Source organism: Schistocerca americana, chromosome 7 (assembly GCF_021461395.2).
Source record: "Schistocerca americana isolate TAMUIC-IGC-003095 chromosome 7, iqSchAmer2.1, whole genome shotgun sequence".
Classification (NCBI taxonomy): domain Eukaryota; kingdom Metazoa; phylum Arthropoda; class Insecta; order Orthoptera; family Acrididae; genus Schistocerca; species Schistocerca americana.
The window spans coordinates 503388737-503396729 of NC_060125.1; the positions used below are offsets into that span (position 1 = coordinate 503388737).

Sequence of the window (7993 nt, forward strand, 5' to 3'; positions counted from 1 at the left end):
TTGGTAGATTGCATTGTTTGTTACACAGGAGTGGTGGGGTATAAGTGTAACAAATAAAATATCATAAAAGCAGAAAGTCTGTGTGTACCTGTACTTTCCGATGGACGAACAAATAAAGCATCCAAAATTACACCATAGGTTGGGATGATCCATTGTGGGTTATTTTGCTGCCTAACTACCAGAATTCCTTAACTTCATCTACTTCGTGATCACCAATCACATTGTTAATTCTCTCTGTTCTTATTTCTGTTAATTCTCATTACTTTCGTTGTTCTTCAATTTACACTGCATTCACATTCTGTACTCATTAGACTGTTCATTCCATTCAACAGATCCTGTAATTCTTCTTCACTTTCACTTAGGACAGCAATGTCATGAGTGAATCTTATCATTGATATCCTTTCACCTTGAATTTTAATACCACTTTTAACCACCACCACCCCCCCCCCCCCCCCCTCCTCCAATGTATAGACTACATCCTTGTCTTACACCATTTTTAATCCGAGCATTTCGTCTTAGGTCTTACATTCTTATTATTCCCTCTTTGCTTGTGTGCATATTGTATATTACCCGTATTTCCCCATAGCTTACCCCTATTTTTCTCAGAATTTCGAACTTCTTGAACCATTTGACTCCGCTAAACATTTATTCCAGGTTAAAAAGTCCTATGAACGTGTATTAATTTTTATTTAGTCTTGTTTCCGGTATCAACTGCAACGTCATTGCTCTTACTGTTCCTAAAGCCAAACTGATTATCATCTAACACATCCTCAATTTTCTTTTGCAGTCTTCTGTATATTCTTATCAACAAATTTTTGGATGCATGAGCTGCTAAGCTAACTGTGCAATAATTCTCACACTTATCGGCTCTTGCAGTCTTCAGAAATGTATGGATGATGATTTTTTGAAAGTCAGATAGTATATCTACATCGACATCTACGTGGATACTCTGCAAATCACATTTAAGTTCCTGGCAGAGGGTGCATTGAACCACCTTCACAATTCTCCCTTATTCCAATCTCGTATAGCGTGCGGGAAGAACGAACACCTATATATTTCTGTACAAGCTTTTATTTCCCTTATTTTATTGTGGTGATCGTTTCTCCCTATGTAGGTCGGTGTCAACAAAATATTTTCGGATTCGGAGTTATTGGAATTTTGTATACCTATAACACTACCTTTTATAAAGACAGAAATCATTTCTGTTATATTCAAAGACTTTCTGTCAGTTACTACAAACTGTGATCTCCATGACAGGAAAACATGATTCCAGTCACATAACTGAGACAATATTTCATAAGCATGCAATTTCACTAGAAGCCGCTTGTGTGTACAGCGTCAAAAGCCTTGTGTAAATCCAGAAATACAGAATCGATCTGAGATCCCTTGTCAGTAGCACTCAACACTTCATGCGAATAAAGAGCTAGTTGTGTTTCACAAGAATGATGTTTTCTAAACCCATGTTGACCGTGTGTCAATAGACCGTTTTCTTTGAGGTAATTCATAATGTTCGAACACAATGCATGTTCCAAAGTAGCTGCAATTCGACATTAATGACATTGGCGTGTGATTAAGTGGATTACTCCTACTACCTTTATTGAATATTGGTGTGACCTGTGCAACTTTCCAGTCTTTGGGTACAGATCTTTCGTGAAGGGAATGATATTAATGATTGCTAAGTATGGAGCTATTGCATCAGCATACTCTGAAAGGAAACTAATTGGTACACAGTCTGGACCATAAGGCTTGCTTTTATTAAGTGGTTTAAGGTGCTTCACTACTTAGAGGATATTTACTTCTATGTTACTCATGTTGGAAGCTGTTCTTGATTCGAATTCTGGAATATTTACTTTGTCTTCATTTGTGAAGACATTTTGGAAGGCTGTGTTTAGTAACTCTGCTTTGGCAGCACTGTCTTCAGTAGTATATCTCCTTTGCTATTGCGCAGAAAAAGCATTGATTGTTTTCCAGGTTTCGAGACAAAGTTTCATTGTGGAAACTGTTATAAGCATCTCGCATTGAAGTCCGCACTAAATTTCGAGCTTCTATAAAAGATCGCCAATCTCGGGGATTTTGCATCTGTTTAAATTGGGCATGTTGTTTCGTTGTTTCTTTAATACTGTTCTGACCCATTTTGTGTACCAAGGGGGTTCAGCTCCATCGTTTGTTAATTTATTTGGGTATAAATATCTCAATTGCTGCCGATACTATTTCTTTCAATTGAAGGCACATCTGATCTACACTTACATAGTTAATTTGGAAGGAGTGGAGATCGTCTCTCAGGAAGGCATCAAGAGAATTTTTATGTGCTTTTTTTGAATAGGTATATTTCTCATTTATTTTAGAAGGATTTGGCAGTTACGGTATTCAGTCTCGCTACGGCAACCCTGTTTTCATTAATCTCTATATCGGTTTTGATGCTTGTTATTAACTCAGGCTTATTTGTTGCTAAGAGGTCAAGCGTGTTTTCACAACCGTTTACTATTCACGGGGTGGGCTCATGAACTAACTGCTGGAACTAATTTTCAGAGAATGTGTTTAGCACAATTTCGGTAGCTCCAGAATTAAACGTGTTTTCGCCAACATATCTAGGGTAAATTATAGTCACCACCAACTACAATTGTATGAGTCGGGTACATGTTTGAAATCAAACTCGGGTTTCCTTTTAACCTTTCAGCAACTGTATCTTCTGAATTGGGAGGTTGATAAAAGGATCCAATTATTATTTTAATCTGGTTGCCAACAATTACCTCTGCCCATACTAACTCACAGGAACTATCTACTTCAATTTCGCAACAAGATAAACCACTTCTAACAGCAACAAACACGCCACCACCAACTAGTTTAGCCTATCCTTTTGGAACATCTTTAGATTCTTTGCAAAAATTTGGGCTGAGCTTATCTCCGGCTTTAGCCAACGTTCAGTGCCTGTAACGATTTGAGCATCAGTGCCAGCCATGACAATTTACAACTGTTATACCAATGGTTCCTGTATCTGTGTTCGGCCTACACCCTTTGTGGCTGAAGCCCTTCTTGTTTTTTCCCCGAGACCCTCTCGCCTAAAAAAACCACCCAGTCCACACCACACAGACCCTGCTACCCGTGTAGCCACCTCCTGCGTATAGTGGAGACCTGGCCTATTCAGCAAAACCCAACTACCCTGTGGCACAAGTCAAGGAATCTGCAGCCTACAGTGTCGCAAAACCGTCTGAGCCTCTGCTTCAGACCCTTCACTCAGCTCTGTACCAGAGGTCCTCAATCGGTCCTGTCGACTATGCTGCAAATGTTCAGCTCTGCTTTCATCTTGCAACCAAGACTGGTAGCCTTTACCACTTCTGTTAGCCACTCAAAACCAGAACAATTGGCTGCACCCTGTGCTCTTCATAGCATCTGGGAGGACCCGTTCCACATCTGAAGTGACTCCACCCAGTATGCACATGGAGTGCACATTGATTTTCTTTCCCTTCTTGGCAGCCAGATCTCTAAGGGGCCCCAAAACGTGCCTAACGTTGGAGCTCCCAACTATCAATAATCCCACCCTCTGTGATTGTCTGTATTTTGCAGGCTGAGAGGTTTCCTCTGAGACAAGACAGGCGACAGCACCTAGCTCAGTGGCAGTGTCAGTCACAGACAGCACTACCTGGAACCTGTTTGTTAGACAAACTGGGGAGACCTTACGTGTGTCGCCTGGGAAGTCGTTCACCTCCCACTCAACCACAGGTGAGGGGTCAACATCAGTGCGAGCAGTAACTTGGCTAGCCACCGGTGAGCACTGATCGGAGGACTTAGACGTGCTGGACGTCCGTTGGATCCCCATGGCCAGCCCACAACAGTGGTGCCCATCCGCTGCAGCCTCAAGCTGTGTAACCGAAGCCATCACAGCCTTAAGCAGAGAGCGAAGTGTCACCAACTCGGCTCGCATCTGCACACAACAATCGTAGTCCGTGTCCATATTAAAGACCGTGGTAAACTAAACTATGCAGATAAGCGGATTATCAGCACGAGCTGCACAACTCTACTGTAGACCCTGATGAAAACGCAGGAACTGTGTCTAATAAATCGGATTAATACGCAGAGATTCAAAAACCTAACTACCGAAGCACTCAGGTGAAACTAAATAATTCGCCCCTGATTAGGAACTTGTAATATGTCACAAAATCAGTTTACTTTCTGACGCAAACGAAAATGTGAGAACTGTGGTTATTAGATATTAAATTAACATACAGAAACTCAAGAAACTAAAGATGATGATATAAAATTTGCTCCTGGTTAGGAACTCGTAAAAGTCACAATATTGGTTACTTCCCTGTTGTTGCTTGTGTCTCGGCCGGCTACTGCTGCCTGATGGCATATCACCAGACTCAGACGTTTTACACACCAACGTGAATAATCATTTCGTTTCCACTTATCCCAATGGTTTTAGAAATTCTGATGGAATGTTATCTATCCCTTCTGCCTTACTCAATCCTACGTCTTCCAGAGCTCTTTTAAATTCTAATTCTAATTCTGGATTGCCTATTCTTCCATATCAACTCCTGTTTCTTCATATATTTCACCATCTGATAAGTCCTCACCCTCATAGAAGACCTCAGTGAACTCTTTCCACCTACCTGCTTTCTCCTCTGCATTTAACAGTGGAATTTCCACTGCACTCTTAATGTTACCACCCTTGCATTTAATTTCACTGAAGGTTGTCATGACTATTCTGTGTGCTGAGTCTGTCATTCCGACAATCATTTCTTTTTCAATTTATTCACATTTTTAATGCAGCCATTTCACCTTAGATTCCTGCACTTCCTATTTTTAGTGACTTGTATTTCTGTATTCTTGAATTTCCGTGCTCATTTTTGTACTTCAGTCTTTCATCAGCCAACTGTTACTCGTGGTTCCTTGTACCTGTGTTTTCTTTCCGACTTCCATGATTGCCCTTTTTAGAGGTGTCCATTTCTCTTCAACTGAACTGCCTACTGAGCTATTCCTTGTTGCAGTATCTACAGCCTCAGATGACTTGAAGTATCTCTCTTCATTCCTTAGCACTTTTGTATTCCACTTCTTTGTGCACTGATTCTTCCTGACTTTTCTCTTAACTTCAGCCTACTTTTGATTACTACTAATTTGTGATCTGAATCTATTTCTGCTCCTGGGTGTGGCTTACAATCAAGTATCTGATTTTGGAATCTCTGACTGATCATGACCTATCTGGGTCACTATAGGGCACCATCGCCGCATACACGAGTCATGTGGCCTTTGCATAGATGTAGACTGCCACATACCTCCACAAACTTACCAATAAACTGTCGGACCCCTGATACGCAGAATCAGTGATGTATTTATTTCGTTCCAAAGACAGACAAACATGCTATTACGCAGGTGGTCATAATGCTTTGGCTCATGAGTGTGGGTATAACTTACAAATCACAAATTTTTCTATCAATAATTTGCAATACTGAATATCATGAACAGCTTTATCCAAAAGTTCTGGGTCATAATTACATCGTACTTCAGCACCTTTTCTGCTTTTATATGTTCTGAACATTGTCCAAAATCACACCACACAGTACACACCATAATTATTTTATAACTTTACATGAAAAACTCAACAAACTTGTACAGGACTTGTCTCAATGCTGTAGACTACTGAGCTCATTGATAATTGCAGTTGTGATACTTTCCCACTAGTCACAACAATAGAAAGTTTCCACTTGACGATACAGCATGAACTTTCAACTATGAGGCTGTTCATCAGATATTTGCCTAGGTAAACAATCAGGCCAAAATAAAAGTCATGGAACATGATAAATACAATCTTGCACTTACAATAATTAGCATACGGAAGTGAAAATGAGCAGCAGTTCATTGCTGTGCACTGGGAAAGAGCAAATGAACATGAAATCCCCACAGTGTCTTAAATCACCCCGTTTGATGGTACTTTATTGTGGTATCTATTTTTCAAATTTCACTTAACTATTTTCATCCAACATTGATTAAACAGTAAACATATTTCACCCAGTATAACAGTGAATTGTTTTTATAAATTATTATCCTTCTAGTTGAGTCTCATAATATGCCTCTTATTTCCTATTTTTATCAGAGCCTCCATGGTGTGAGTGACCTCCAGGGTAAATGTGGAGCTGGCCTCCCAAATGCACGAGTCGCTTCTGAGGTGATGCAAAGATACAAAACTGTATAGTAACTTTTGGTGTACTGCTGTGATTGTAACGTGTATCTTTTGTATTGTATTGTATCTGGTCACACCTGAAGCAATGAAATTTTATAAAAATTGTGTTTTGACACTATCCATTGACTGGAGAATTGTTTGTTGTATAAACATTATTTGTTCCTGTGTCTGTTGTTACTGATAGAAAATAAAGTACAAATTATTGTAAAATGTGAAACAAAAAGTCAGTGTGTGAAATTGTTTGCCATCCTTACTCCTTATTTTCAGTATTTGCACTAGCAATATTCCTCTAAATTTAAATACTACACATTCCATTATCAATCTCATAGCCTGGTTCTGAAGACATAGTGATGTAGGAAATGTAGTGTCTTCCGTAGACAAAAGTAGAAGAGTCAAAAATTATGTGCAGCTTTTCACAAAGTAGGAATTTCAACTAAATTGGGCTGCTATGCAAACACATTAATGAGAACTGGAATTCTACACAAAAAAACTAGTACTCACTAGCATGTACACCATATACCCAGGATCAGTGGCAGCATGTCGTGACATGAACTGCATGAAGAACTGGAAGCCTTGAAAAGCCATCATTATCAATGACTGTTGAATAGTTGTCCAGAATTCATGGAGGTAGTTCAGAGCTGGGTCCAAGGCAAGGACATCTCCATGGGAACCCAGATGTGCCCGTTAGGATTTCACTCAGTATTATGTCACAGTCAGGCTTCTTCTGTTCTCTCTCCTGTCGACTGCCCTTGGTCACCTCTTGGTTTTCTCGACCCGAATAGTGTTAGGTTTCAAGGCCCATATGCGTTTCATTTTTCCCTTTTCTATCTCATTGGGGCATCTGCCTGCTGAGGGTAGTAGTAGGAACTTGCTGCCTTGTAGGAAGAAGAGGTATTGTCAAAGGCTAAGGGACTATCCCTGACGGAAAAGGAAGACACCAAACAGCCATAGAGTGCCTACTATATACAGAGAGAGAGTGTGGCCATTGGTGAAATAGCTCCAGATTGGCTGACCAGCTGCAGCACCACTTTTTTCCCATGTGTCTCTCTCAGTTCAGATGTTCACAGTGCTTTCTGGAGTTGGATTATTGTTTTGAAGATTTTTGGAAAACTATTTCAGGCTACAGCATACCAAGTGTACAGGTGTCTTGTTTGATAGTATCCAATACTACTCATGAAATCTAGGGAAATTTTACTTGATTCACAAACAAACATCTGAAGTGAAAAAATACTCTCTCACGATAACCTTCCATAAGTATCAAATGAATGCAAGTGATCCAGTGTCATGGCATATAGCGAAAATCATGAATGTCGCAAGTCAAAACAAGGACGTGGGTGAAACCATGTTGGATATAGTGATCACAGACAATATCCTTGGAAGCCATCTGATGAAGTTCCATACGCTAGTCACAGCCTGGGACAGTGTGCTCAAGGATCAGCAAATGATTCTGAAACTCCAAGAGTGGATCACTGCTAAAGAAAAATGATTGAACGACGTGGAGGGCGCATCTAACATCCTGGCAGTGACTTCATCACAAGGCTGGAAGAAAGAGCACATGAGCACAAAGAAGAAGAAATCAAATTCAAGAGGAAAATTTACTTGCAGGATCTGTGGGAAGTAAGGCCATTTGTCATGAAATTGCTGTTCTAAGAAGAAGAAAAGTAGCAAGAAAATAGAGGTAATTTATGTGTTCATTGTTATCAGTGGAGGGTCACACGAACACATGATAAAGTGATTTGCAATAGTATGCTGAATAAGTGATGTCTGGGTTCCTAATAGGGGGCATCACAGCACATCACTTTTCAGTGGGAAATC

The 7993-nt window shown here is 40.1% G+C and overlaps 1 protein-coding gene across 3 annotated transcripts in view; it reads left to right on the top strand.

Annotated features, from left to right (window-relative positions):
* The window catches only part of LOC124622029 (RNA-binding protein 33-like), a 246829-nt gene extending 240440 nt beyond the window's left edge, over positions 1-6389 (top strand). For all 3 annotated transcript variants that reach the window (XM_047147585.1, XM_047147586.1, XM_047147587.1), the window contains one exon: positions 6092-6389. The gene's annotated coding sequence lies outside the window, so the exon portion shown is untranslated. The remainder of the gene's footprint in view (positions 1-6091) is intronic.
* The last annotated feature ends 1604 nt before the right edge of the window (positions 6390-7993 follow it).